Here is a 12,691-nt window from a genome sequence, read left to right as displayed (position 1 = left end):
CTGACCAAATTGACGCCATTTTCTTGTTCAGTCATAATTTTGAACGCTTAGAACTCAGTCATTTGTTGATGAATTTATATAATTTAACTACCAATCGATTCGAAAACATTTAACTTAAACCTTTGCGGTAACGTCATTCAAGTATTTCAATTGCATACCATTGAAATATTGGATTGAATTGACCTATGTTTTATGAGCCAATGACAGTCTCAGTGAATGATGTCAAACTCTCGTCCGATTTGCGCAGTATGAACTATAGCACAAAAGGGAATCTATAAATATATGCCCGAATACATTTCTGCTTTAGTTTACCCATGGCTTATCTTGATTCTCCGGTAACTAGCAGGCCAACTTAGAACCTAATTTAAAGCGCTTGTATCTCGGTGATTTGTTGATGGATTTTCCTCATTTAACTTGATTTGAAAAAGTTTAAACATATTTTAATTTGTCAACGGTTAGTTTGCATACTGAAATCTACATTTACATACGAACAACACGGTGGCGCGCAAATAGATTCAATATAAAGCTGTGTTATGATGATAATCATAGATAATTCTTTTTCATTAAATGTGGCTAAATACAATGAGCTATCTCTCAGCATAATCCCTCAGAAACTATTATATAATCGTGTAACCTAATTGAATAGTTAGAAATTGATTTAGCCGTATAAAGCATAATGTTTTGGTCTAATCTTGCTTCCAAGAATCTTATAGAAGGGAACCAGACTAAGTGTAGCAAAAATAATGCAATGTAAATCGTTATGCAGTATCGATTTGAACAAGCTGTTGTCCCACCAGGAATAAAACGCATCAAAAATTCGGAGCTTAGTACAAATAAGTTGCACAGACTCACATATATAGAATTATCAGATGCAATCAAATACAGTATTAGAGATAAACTCAAGACAAGCTAATCTGCGATTTTACATGTTACGTCATTTAAATCCTTACTAAACTCGGGTTACCGCCAGTTTCAGTTAAATTATCGTTTACATCAAAACAACAAGTGTCTTATCACTACATGCGTTGTAACAAAGACAAATTCGTTCATGTATTAATAAAATCAAGTTACAATATGAACAAAATTAAGGAATTAGGTTGCGTATGCATTGGTTCTTTAATATGCAAAAGTGAAAATCAATCAAAGTAACAAAATATGTTCTTTTCAGACTGTTCCCGAAGATTATCGACGCTTTTAAACGAAGGATCATTAAAATTACACTATTACTGAGTTTATTGGTTGACGGTTATTCAAATTTTTCACATACACATTTTTCGATCAAAATATTTAAAATCTTCTCTAATCGCTGTTTATAAAATGATTGAGCTTGTACGTTCTCTGTCTTGAAAATTATTATGATATAAAATCGTTTCATTTGTCCAGAGGTTGTTTGTATCAAAAATTGATCTTTTAAGTAACTTTGAAATCATCATAATTGACTTTCATTTAAAGAAAATTTTCGAAAAATTTGTTGAAGGCATCAAAATAGAGTAGAATCAATTGTTCTGAAAGAATCTAATTGTCATTTCGTTCATTCGCCAAAAATGTAAACACTAAAAGTAGAGCAAGGTTGTAATTTGTGACTTTTAGTGCATCCACCATCATCTCTATTTTTGTATTTCTTATGCGTACCTAAGAATTATTTCATTTTTAATGTAATCGTGATCAGTCGTGTCTTGCATACAACCCTATAATTTTTTATTTTCAACGGGTACGGTTCGGGTTCGGGTTTGGAAGAAAAATTAATCTCGGGTTTACCTTTTTGCTTTTTATTTTCGATCACCGATTCGATCGGTTGGGTTCGGGCTTGAATAAATGCTTACCCGACCATCACCATCTTGTACGCAGTCTTGATATTTCGGTGCGCACGAGTGTGGCACTTCTCTCCCCTACATCTACGATACGAGATTCGATGCGGACTCGCCTAAGAGCGCCTTGCTCGCAAAAAAGTATGTTGCTTGCGATTTGTTCGTGGAATGTGATATCTTGATAATTGATGTCTTCGGATGCAGGTAAGACTCATGGAATCGATTTTGGTCATTACCGATTCTCGAAACACAGGATAAATATGAAATCGGCACGATAGAGGTTCTACGATTAAAACATAAATGAAATGCGAAGCAAATGTGGATTTCGATTTCTCAATTTGCAAGCAAAGCTAAGAGAAACGTTTTTAAATCGCCGTTTTTGTCTGTTTCGATACAAGAACATTCATCTGCGCTGGTTGAACCTCTAGTATTTGCAGTTCCGTATTTGTAGTTTTATCTTAATTTGCCTTTCTTAATTTGACGGTTAAAACCAAACAGATTAAGTTTCATTTTATGCGAAAAACTCTTGAATACTTTATAACATAAAATAAAACTGAATTTGATTAAGTAAAATGTAGTTTTGTTGTGATTAGAACTATATTTTTGGTGCAAGCCTAACAGTTTTTTTGGACTTAAGATAACTTACACTTTTACAATTTTTAATTTTCCAATTATTTTTAAGGTTTAATTTTACCAAAAATCAAAAACAGAGTTTTTTATTTAGGGTGACGTTATTTGTACTGGACGTTTGAGTAACTTTTTTTAGGTAAACAAAGTATCGATGACTCAAAAATACCAATTATTACAGCTTGCATTTATTCTCCTGGTTCTCCTCAGCATACGGCATATTTTCAATAGCAGTTTGCTCGAAATTCCGGAAGGAGGTTGATTGTGCGTGAACAAATACCAGTTTATTAACATAGAATACTTGGAAAATTGAAAGCATATATTTTCGATGACCACACGATGTTTGTTTCCCGTTTTCAGCACACTGCTTTCCTTTATTCTGGTTTTTAATTAAATTATGATAACCCATAACTCGTTTTGATGTTAATTTTGCTTTACTGCTCTTACGAAGGCTGCTTGCAACTGACCTAAATTGGTTTACCATACTCAGAAAACTCCAATAAGATCGATTGCAGATTGTCCCGTACGTAACTTTTTAATTCAACTAACTTCACTGCTTCCCCTATTTTTGCATTCTAGTTGAACATCGGCCCACACTGTCGAAGGAGGAGGGAAGCTCTGCTCACCACAACTGCTCTATCGTAAAGGTATAACAACAACGCATTGCAATAAATTATATCGCAGATGAAAAAATGTAGGATATGCGTGATTGTTTAAAATTAAGAAGCAAAGTTGCTAATTTTCCTCTCACCTTTGAGTGAATTCCTTAAATAACAACACCAGATTTCGTTCTAGCCGATGCGCAGTGGGAAAAAAAACAGGAAACCCGCAAAGAAACCGGGAGCCATGGAAAAAGGCAACAAACAAGAGTGTTTCTTTTGTAAAAAAAATCAATGGAATGGTTTTTAATGGCGGCACGAATCGCCATCCTGCTTGTTTTACTCTAAAAGTCCATCAGTTTTAGGGTTCTCTGTAGTATTTGTTCAGTAACTTGAAAAGAAATCGAGTGCGGTCTACTGAAATAGATTGATTTTACGTAAAAATATCTGGAGAATCGAATGGAAGAGTGTACACTGGCCGCACGAAACGTTTATGTGGCTATTTCACCCCATTTTCTTCAATTCATGATATCTTATTGTAAATCGTCCTTAAATCTCGGTAACACTTATTGGAAGTTTACTAAATCTAGCTTATCTTATAGAAAAAAGTCTGTAGAACCGAATGAAAGAACCAACACTGGCCGTGCGAAACGTTCTGGTGACAATTTTACCCCATTTCTCCATTTCATGATATTATATTTTTTTGATGCCAAATGTCTAAAAATGGTACAAAATTTTAAAACAAAAATTCTACTCTAGAGCTTAGAAAAAGTTTGAGATTTCCGAAATCGAAAAAAGTATTTTTATGGCAGATGTAATAGAATTGCATGAAACATCGAGATCAAGTGTCATATTAATTTAAAATCGATTCTCTGGAATTTTTATGATTTCCTTTGAGAAATGATTCAAAATGAGAATTGCCTTGATCTTCGAGATCTAGTGTCATGTCAATTCTATGATATTTGGCATTAAGGTCTGAGGACAGAGGGTCGCGTGTTGAGTTTTAAATCGACCACGTGTATCGCTCAATTCCCTTTGCGCATCGTATTTCGCTTGTACTCTCTCGTATATGAGCAAACTGTACCGGGTTGCCAGCATACATTTTATTATTTTGATGAGAAGTTTTATCACATTAATCTATCGTATGGGTTGGACATTACATGGATTCCAATGAACAATGAAAAAATATTCAACTCCTTTTTCAGAATGCTATAAGGAAACCAAAGCGAAAAAAATGGCGGATGCATTGAAACTGATTTTGTTTCACAGAAAAATACAAGACTTTATTTTTATCGCGATAACATATATGTTTTTATGTACTAATTGCATCTAAACTAAATTATCTAGACTTTGTTACGGTAGATTTATGATACAAGTCTTCAAAGTCGAGATATTCGATGAACAAGTAGAGGTATGCATTTCTGAGCGTTCCATTTTTCTGCAGTTCTTCAGTCAGAATAAAATACAACACGACCGCTAAACTCAATGAATCATTCTGAAAATTTCACAGAATATTCTCAACTAAATTTCGAAAACATTGTCAGGTGGGCTTTTCTACATTCTGCGCCGTTTCCAAGAAAATTTAATTTGAAACGGGAAAATAGCGAAAAACCTACCACTTTACGGTTCGGTACAATCCTCAGCCCTTAAAATCAACGGAATGTAATGCTAAGATTTTGCTTTGCACGGACAAGTCGATTCTACTTGGATGCATAATGTCACCCCTGAGATAAATCATCCAGCACTCGAAGATCGAGGTCGTTTAGCATCTCGAATGGGAACAATCAGCAGAATTCCGACAAAAATGACTATCTCTCATGCAGGGCGAACGGCGCATAAAAATCCACAGAAGACTGATGAGCATCGAATCCTTTTCTACGACACAAACGAACCGCATAGAATGCAAGTCGATTCAATACTAGTTTCGATTGTGTGAAGAGGCTCAGTTTAAATAGTCGCATCCATAGAATTCAACGAGTAGTCCTACGTCAAAACGTGCGATATCAGTGCAGTGAATAGTAGTACAGATAGCACATTTTATTAAATTTGGAATTCCCAACAGTCTGTTTTCGGGGAACGGTAATTCTTTTCAGGAAGGAAGGAGAACCTTCCCAATTGCTTTTAGAAAATCTAATTTCAGCTTTGTTTACTCTCTGAGAATTGCATATTTATTAGGTCCAAGTCGAGAAGATAACGTCTCTCGCTCATGAAAAATATTTTTTGGTGAATACGACTTACTTTACTATCGGGTGCCTTTTCAAAATTAGCCATATGGAAGAATGGGCAGAACTTAATCGTGAATATCTCGACTTGTAATAACGGTAGCAACATAATTCTTTCACCATTTCATCAACACAGTCCAAAATCGTTTGCGGTCGAAGCAAAAGAAACAAAGACAATACAGTGCAGTGAACAATAGAGTGTACGAAATGGGCAAATACGATTTAACAAAGCCTGAAACTTGGCCAACAAGGCCAAATTCAATTTGTATAGATTTCAAGCGTTGCAAAGTTAGACCAGCAGCAAATGAAATTGAAATCTTACTTAAAGAACGAATGCATCTAGATGCTAATAATGTAACTGAGATTCAATTCAACAAGGCGTCGAACTGTGTGTACATTATGTTTAAACGTGAAAGCGATGCAATTGCATTCGCTTCGGTTAACAACGAGGTGCACAGCGTTGAGTGTGACAATATTAAATACAAAATTCCTGTGCACATGGTGGACAATGCCATACAAGTACGCGTGCATGACCTTCCCCCGCAGTCCAGCGATCAGTGCGTTCGGGAAATTATGTCGCAATACGGTGAAGTTCTTTCCATCGAAAGAGAAGTATGGCGGAATTTTTTCCCCGGCATCCGGAATGGCGTGCGAGTGGTACGTATGCAACTACGTAAGGCAATTCCATCATACATCATTTGTGGTCAAGGTGGGACACATCCGTGTAAAACGCTGATTACCTATGAAAATCAGCTGGTTACATGTCAGTTTTGTGAACAACCTGCACACTACGGTAAACCTTGCACTGAAACTGCGAAAAGAACATCTTCAACAAAAGACAAGGTCAACCGTTCAACAACGAAAACTAGTGAGCGTAGTACTCCTGTTTCACCATCAAACCAACTAACAACTGCAACCAATGTACAACAAGGCGCTCCTACAGCAACTAGCAACGAGCTCAAGACTGCGAACAACAAGGAAAACGAAAAGAAGACGGAAATCAACAACAAAACCACCGATGCGGCAATGGAGGACGAGACGAGCCACGAACAAAGTGCCCCTCAACCCTCGCAGGAGGGAAATGGAAGCTCTCCTCCTAGAAAAAGAGTGACAACGAGATCCACTTCGAAAAATTGTTTATTTAAAAAATCGGCTAATTCGGCCACGTAAAGCTTGTACGCAAATAGGCCTGAATAAAAACATCTTTTAAATAAAAAAAAAACTCAAAAATTAAGTTTTCTCAAACTTTGAAAACAACGCGGAAAATTCTTTACTTTTGCTTGGCTTTCTTGAGCAAGAACGACGATTTTGAGGTAGTCAGGCACATATCTTAAACTGACTGTGTATAAAAGGGGAACCGTGGTCAAAAATCTTTCATTTCTTCTTGTGCCTTGGACGGAAGCAGACGTCGTGGGACCAGCCGCTTCGGAGAGTGTACCTTCTGCGTGGTTAAAAACCTCAAACGCTCAGGTTGCAACTCTCATTTGGACTTCAGTCGTCGGGAGCAGCGGTCGTCAATAATGAGACCAGACCTTTTGCGTGGTACCAAACCTCAAACGCTCAGGTTGTGCTCTCGCTTGGACTTCAGCCGTCAGGTGGAGCAATTGGCAATGAAAGCAGACCTTATGCGTGGTATAAAGCCTCAAACGCTCAGGTCGCAATGCCAGTTTCCCTTCGAAGAAGATCGATTACATCATCCTGTTGGTGGTCGTTTGCATTGGAGCAAAATACAACGGGAAATGGACAACAATGTGGAACATTATGCAAAATCAGCCTTTCTAATGGCTCTAAATGTTACCTGAAGAACTATAAAGATTGCTTTTTTGTAAATCGAAAATTAAAATTAGCAGTGCAGTCCAAATCTAAGATAATATGATCAGTTTTTTTACCATTTTTACAGTTCTAAATTCGGAACAGTGTCCAAAATCGTTTATATCCTATCAGTGTTTAATATCTTAGAAAATCATACAATTTGGCCCTTCACGCACGCCTTCATAAAAGGTTCTTTACAAAATCTCAGATATTTTATCATAAAGAACTATACTGGTTATTTTGTAATATTTGTGTGTCAGAATGTTTGATGTAACTAATCTGTACTGTAGTTTGGGTGTATCGTTTCAAATTCTAGTAGGGAAAAATGGGAAAGCTTGCACAATTCACACAATCGAGCAACTAATTGATATTCGGAAGTACAAAGAAAGAGTGTCAGTTTTATTCGTATTCACGACATCCAGTTATGTCTCTGACATTACACACCTGTACTTTTTTTCGGACGTTACTGAATGGCGGCTCTGTATTCTAAATGGCTATAGAGTTGCACTTTCTCGTAAATAAATTTAACAGTATAGTACAATTATGAAACTTTCAAACCTTATTTAAATATTGAGTTTTCGCGAAAAAATGCGAACGAAAGTATATTTTTGATATACTTATTGCTCTAATTATTTTTTTACAATTCCATTTTAGCGCCCCCTGAATGTGGGCGCTTGATGTGGTCGCCTCACCTGTCGTGACCTCGCTACGGCACTGGTTGGTATAAGCAACCTTAAGCAACCTTTTGAGTTTACGGTAACCTATTTCTGTAACACATCGAAGTCTTTTTGCCATACAGATGAAGTAATAACCAATAAGGCAGACCCATACCCAGGATTTTATTTCTGGAGAGGGGCCAAATATTAAAAAGAAAATGTTACTGAAGATTGCTTATGTACCTAATTCTCGGTGTGCCTTTTACGACTGTTTTAACATACACTTCAAACTTTTCCACTGGAATTGATATTGTATCACATTTCATTACGTTTAATGTCTTGCTATTTCTGTAACACATGTCTGAGACATTCTAAATAATTGTATGGTTTTGATTTCGGGATAGGCCAGGGTCCCTCGAGTCCCCCCTTCTGGGTACGTGACTGCAATAAGGTATTCGTTTTAGAAAAATATTCCGATTTTTTTTGCCAGGCTTCCTGATTACATACTAAGCAACTAAAAAATCGTACAAATACCCTTAATAGAAACTGCAAGGAAAATATTTTTTCTATGTGTGAATACAAACGAACGAATTTGAACAGCTGGGTGTTTGAATGGATTATTCACTCGGTGTCGATATTATTTCACTCAACAAAAAAGTAAATGTTCTGAATAATTAAGCCATTTGGAAAAAAAACTTCTATGCATCTGCTAAAATAGCAGCAGAACGATTATTTTCCCTTTGTTTTCCTGAAATCCAACGTCGAACCCCCAACGGTCATTGTGTGGGTTTGATGAGGAAATGTTTTTCTTTGCCCGCCAAGCCACTAGCGGCGTCGTTCCCTACCTCGTCGTACAGTGCTTCCGGAGAAATCCGGAGAACCAACAGGGAAAAAAGGGCAGCAAACAGCAACCGACAGAGTGACTGGATGTACCTTTCCACCAACCATGTTTTAATAAGGAGAATGCAAATACTCCGGTCGAATCTTTCGAACCGAAATGCGGACTTTTTCATTTCAGTTTCTTCAAGAGTTTTTTTTCTCTCGTATGCTACGGTGGCCTCGACAAGATATTCACGCTTGGAAATAGCTGAATCTCGCTAAAATTTCGTTCGTTGATTTCTGTGGCATCACGAAGTGGAAAAAAAACTGTTTGATTAAATGAATATATTTGGTATGCATTAAATGCAGCATGCAAAGATGCTAGTTGGAGGAAATAATATTAGAAAATCTTCTTCCTTATCGTTATGAAATGAGCTCGGAATGGTAGCACACTTAATTATACGTATCTGTACGATTTCCTAGCTATAGATTGAATTTTTGTGACTCTGTGAGTTTTCATTCCGAGCATTCTCATTGTGTATGGCGTGCTAGAGAGAATCATAACCGGTTATGAAAATAAATCCACACATACGATCAAAGCTAATAATATTTCATACTGATTGATGAGCTCAGGTACTTCAATAACCGGAATTGAGTAAATTATTTATAAAGTGAAGAATAGAAAGTGGTTTTGAAAATTAATTGCATATCATTTCCTGCTACGTCCTCTGCCAAGATTTCTTCTCCAAAGCTCAGCAGCATCCTACGACGTTCAAAGGATCACTTTCCATTGAAATTGCATTAGAGACTTAGCACACACAGCATAAAACCAAGGCATCGAATCGTATAAACTATTGGGCTGAATGTTGATGTCCATTAGAATTGTTACTCGAACAGGCTTCTATGAAGGTCATTATCATGCTTATTGTCCAGTAGAAATAATTTTAGAGCCGTTAGAAGTATCGGAAGTATTCAAAGCGTTCTAATGAAATTAGTATCGAATTGTCTCGTGAACCGATTTTAGTGTAGGACTTCGTATGAACACTGACAATTTATCACGAAATTTTTGTAACCATATTTCAATACTTTGCAGAGCTTAGCACCAAGATTCAATGCGTAGGGTGCTTATCTTACGAGCAAGTTTGTCGTATGTTCGAGCCCCGTCCTGGAAGGATTCTAAGCGTCAGTAGAATCGTAACACCAGCCATGCAGTGGTTCTGTACGCTATGAATCGGCTGCACAACAGAAGGTCGAATTCCACAAAAAGAATGTAATACCAAGGCTTTCAAGTGTATAAAAAAGGGTACTTATTTGTTATTCAGGTGCAAGAAAAAATATGCCTATGACTTGCTTTGATGCGTGTGCTGCTATATTGCAACAAAATTGAAATTTTTCAATAGTACACTATTGAAAAACCTGTCTGATTTGATCCATTTCAGCACCAGCCAATCAGAACGCGTTCTGAGCGATATAAAGGGTGATTTTGTCACTTTTTCTATCATTTTTTGTTTGTTTCGATTATAGAGGTTTTAACTTTGAGGTATTTCCACTCTTCGGATCAGAAAAACCTTCCGACCCTATTTGCGGGGTTGGGAATCGAACCCAGGTGGGCTGCGTGAAAGGCATTAACTTACCCATCACGATATACCCGTCCCCTTCTATCATTTTGTCAGCAACGGCTACAGAAGGAGGACACACGGGCAAAATTCCGATTCAATAATAAAATAATAAAAAAATCTAATTTTCGTTAGATGGTGCTCCTTATTTACAGTCGAATTTATTTTTCGGTTTACGCTAGCTCTCGAAATATTATTTCAACAACAACAGTCACATCGAATATGTAAGAATACATTCAGATATATTCATACAAAATGTAAAGCTTATTATGTCAATTTTCGGTTCATTATCTTTATGTTGTCAATTCTCTATCAGCCGGTGGGTAAACCAACACAATTATAAAATGAATATGCCTCAGGATCAAGTACAAATTTTCAGTAGTTCCTTGCTTTTAAATGTCTGCTTTATGTCTTATCGTTAATCTATTAAACAATCTGATGCGATGGATTGAGGCAGAGGGTTCAAAGTGATATCCGGATAGAAAATTGGAGTTACGAGCTTTAAAAGAAATACATTCCTCAAGTAACACATTTTCGGACCATGATTAATTTTCATGGAAGAAGACTTTTTGCAAAAAGCAATCTCGGATCTAAATGCAGATCCTGTTGGTCGTGTCAACTCAAAGCACTTTTCAGTGCTACAGTTTTAAATGCTTCCGTACCTAAAGCCTCAGATTTATCAAAATGGAAGTAGACAAAGCTTGCACCGTCATTAACACATTCAATTACGATTCACGCAATGCGAAACTGGGTTGCCAAGTATACAGATTATTTGTATTATAAATAACTATACTGGTTATTTAATAATATATAATTATTTTTCAAAATGTTCAATGTAACTAATCTGAATTTTAATTCAGGTGCATCGTTTCAAATTCTAGTAGTGAAAAAGGGGAATGCTTGCATAATTCATAAAATTTATCCACTAATCCACTTCGAAGGTTTCTAACTAATGTGAATGTCAGAAGAAACCAGTGGAAACACCTTAGTTAGAAACAAATGGCAGTGACATTTGGAGACGATTCGAGGAAGGCACATTTTCTTCTTGCGCCCGGATAACGGATCAGTGCAAAAAAGTATTTTTATTGATCATCTAAAATCATGTTCCGTTTGTGATAAGTACACTGAACGAATTGGAAATTGATATTTTTGGGCCGAGGACGAATTATTTTTACTTTTAGTTAAGCTCAGCGGTTATTTTTTATTGAGTAATTGAAATTAACTAAAACTGCGATCCATTTCAAAGTTTGGCAGATGGATAAATTTTGCACAGAAAATAAAATGATATCAAGTGGTATAATAACTGCAATACAGCTAATATTAGAAGAACCTCGGGATTAAATTATTTCGTTTGACAATCTTCTAAAAATCTTTCGTTGGTGTATTTTCTTTGACTGAAAGTATAAACAAAAAATACACAAAAGGAATTTTTACTAAAGGTATTTGTAAGATTGTTTACAGTGTCGGAAAATAACAATCGAACTGTCAAAAATAATGATACTTTCGAACAGAGTTATTGACAGTTGACCAAAACAAAATAACTGTTCGACTGTCAAATTTTAACTAAACGTTAAAATAGTGTTGATTTTCCCACGAATAAGACTGTAAATTAACACTAAGTGTTGCTTTTGAAGTATATTAAAAATCAAGGTTAAAGCTGTAAAGAAAGTTGATGTTCATTTTCTAGCTTCAAATGTGTACACGAAGCAGTAAATTTGCAAAATATTTTTATCTGTGTAATACATGGAATGAGAAGTCCCAGGTCTAACTAAGAAAAAGTCGATTTTGTCGTGAATACGACTTACTTTACTATGGGGCGCCTTTTCAAAGTGTACCCTCTGAGAGAGTGATAATTTATGCTACACGCCATCGGAAATATGATCAAAATTTTATGATAAAATTTTCAGTTGTGTGGCATAATCTCAAATAATTCAAAATTAAACTTTCCTGATAAGTTTAGTATAAAAGAGTATCAAAGAGGATTTATATAATCTAACTACCAATAGAATCGAATTTTTTCAACTTAAACGTGTATAGCAACAGCATTGAAGTATTTCAATAGTACACTATTGAAAAACCTGTCTCATTTGACCCATGTCAACACCAGCCTATGAGAACGCGTTCTGAGGAAGAGAACAAAATATCTGCTGCTGTACAACAAATTGTTCGAGAAAAATGTTCCGAACAGTGCTCAATATCGTAGTGAGTTCCACAATTTGTTCCTTCTGAAAGGCAGGAATGAATCTCGTACAGCATCTTGATAGTTTCTTTCAATGAAATGCAAATCCGAAATGAAATAATCTACATTAAAATTCTATATGCTGCTATTTTTATAGCCGTTAGGACCGCCCTTTAGTGACAAAGCTACCAACGAAATCACGTAAAAAGAAACATCTTAACAAAAATTAGATCAGTTTGGATTCTATCGCCACTGCGAGCAAATGTATTATGTGTCATTTGCAAAGCTAGTTTCGCTTCCGACAAGAGCGATTACGTCAAAGCTGCTAGTCGTTTGCATTGGTGAAAAAACAA

Source organism: Malaya genurostris, chromosome 2, assembly GCF_030247185.1.
Source record: "Malaya genurostris strain Urasoe2022 chromosome 2, Malgen_1.1, whole genome shotgun sequence".
NCBI classification, from domain to species: Eukaryota; Metazoa; Arthropoda; class Insecta; order Diptera; family Culicidae; genus Malaya; species Malaya genurostris.
This window is presented reverse-complemented; position numbering follows the sequence as displayed.